The sequence below is a fragment of the Lissotriton vulgaris genome, chromosome 1_1, assembly GCF_964263255.1.
Source record: "Lissotriton vulgaris chromosome 1_1, aLisVul1.2, whole genome shotgun sequence".
Classification (NCBI taxonomy): domain Eukaryota; kingdom Metazoa; phylum Chordata; class Amphibia; order Caudata; family Salamandridae; genus Lissotriton; species Lissotriton vulgaris.
Window position 1 is genome coordinate 837,122,176 of NC_141685.1, and position 2,459 is coordinate 837,124,634.

The window sequence follows — 2,459 nt, forward strand, 5'->3', positions numbered from 1 at the left end:
GAGTATATAATCAAGTCGCGGATTGGGGCTATATACTGATGCTATTGCAAGTGGTTGGCCCCAAGGTGTGCCTCTAATGGCCAACCGCCAGCCCTCAGTGTCCCTTCCACTATCATTGGACAATGGCGGTGGATCAGGATGCCCACTCCACTGTTACCTCCCCAAATCCCAATTTCCTAAACACAAAACTAGAAAAAACACAAAGCAAAGAACATCAATATTGCTGAAACACGTAATACCAAAACTGGAACTCTTTCCGTGTGATCCCTGAATGACATCTGCAGTTCAGTATGAAAAAAGGGTTGACCCTGAAAGGGAATAAAGCCTCTATTAGGACCAGTCCAGGACGTCGCCTATCAGGGCCAGCAACGCCCGCGTTTACACCATAACATTTCTAAATCTGCTGTGGGCCCCGGGAGGACCCCGCAAATCAACTCAAATATCTTGAGAGACTGAGGCCCGGTTCAATTAGGAGCAATCTCGTGCTCTGAAAAAGAGGTCAGCGAGGACTGCTGACTTGGCATGGATGTACCACTAACTCTGCGCATGTGTTCAAGGGCTGACCATTGTTCTGCAAGGATTTACTTCTGTTTTGGGATGCTCCCTTTGCGCCCCTCCCACACTTGTGTCCATTCCTAGCCCTTCTGTTGCAGCGGTTCTCTTGGGGCATCCATTTCAGGCTTCGAGGAGGAGATATTCAATTTTGAGCATGCTTTCTTCCAGGGACTCTTTTTGTGCAGGAAGATGCCCCTTTCTACAGAAAAACAATAATGCATACAATGGAGGCACACTTGCACCATGGTGCAAGCATGCCTTCGATGGCACTAGGCTGCTAAAAGAACACAAGCACTAAGGGAAAAGACAGAAATGTGCCATATTGGATAAATATGGCGCATTCCTGTCCTTTCTGGGTGAAGCAGTGCAGCAAGGTAACTTGCTACGCTGCCCTGCTCCACTAATTACCTAAATATGCCCCATAGGGTTTAGGGGTCTTAGAACAAAACAATATCTCTCAATCTCTCTCTCTATCTCGCTGCCCTACCTCTCTACCATCATCGTATTTTCTACATGATAAAGCAATCAATCTCCTATGGGATCTCACTGACCTACATATTCACAAAAAATGCCTACAATGTTTTTATCCAGATCAATAGAGTCAATTGTGGCCTAATGGTTACGGTCTTGATCTTTCACTTGGAAAGTTAAAGGTTCAAGTTTACCAGACTACATGGCCATGGGTCCAATAAAGATCTGTTCAAAGACTAATTGTTTCAAAATAAGTCAAGGTTTTTCATTTTCACTTTGTAACCATGTCATATCTTGTTTGCTTTAATGGTAGAATATGCATGTTCTCGGTGAAGCCTCTAGTCAGTGAACAGTGCCTTAATGAGTCAATCGATGTGTGTACATGCTGTTTTGATGCCAATTGGGGGTGGGGTGGGCGGGGTTAATATCTACAATATGTAAAATGAAAAATAAAGTTTTAAAAAATAAAAAAATGGCAGAATATGAGAATTACATACAAAAAGTATTAATGCCTAGAATGTTTGATTAATAAAAATCATTACAATGGTAAACATGCAATGATAATAAAAACGTGTATCGATATTTGCTAAAGAATTTACACATGGTGCAAGAGACACGTGTTTAATCTCAATGCTGTGTTTTTAAAAAATTCTTATTTTTTTCTTTAAGAATGTTCATAGGAAAGTCCGTTTAATCCGTTGGTATCATCGCAGTGAATTAAAAAATAAAATTAATCTATAAATTATTAAAAAGGACCTAGCAAATTATCTTTGTTAGTAAAATATGAACTTCATCTATGTAATACAACTTCGAAACAAGTAAAATATTAACTTCATCTAAGTAATACAACTTCGAAACCAGCAATTAGAAATCAATTGGGGGCCGTGGTTATCCCTTCTGGTTTAACATCTGCTAAGGCCATCGAAAAAAGACCATAGTCATTGAGAATTAATGATTAATACCACTGGCAGAGCGGGTCCATTAATATGGTGAAGAACCCTACATATGAGGTTTAAATGTTCCTGGGACGCACAAGAGGGCAAGAAATAATCTGTGAAAAGAAAGAGGTCATGGTCAGCTGCTGTTTGGTGGAGCATAGGACATAGGGCCAGATGTAGGTAAGTATATTTTACCGATTCATAAATACCGAATTTTACCGATTCGGTATTTATGAATCTGTAAAATAGAAGGGGGGAGATGTAGATAGAATCGGTAATTCAATTACCGATTCGGTATTTACCGAATCGGTAAATACCGATTCGGTAATGCCCATCGATTCCTATGGGCATTGAAGCCCATAGGAATCAATGGGCATTACCGAATCGGTATTTACCGATTCAGTAAATACCGAATGTTGCAAGGGTGCAGGGGGTGTCACTTTGACACCCTCTAGCACCCCGATTTCAGGCATGTGTGACATGTGGCACACAGAC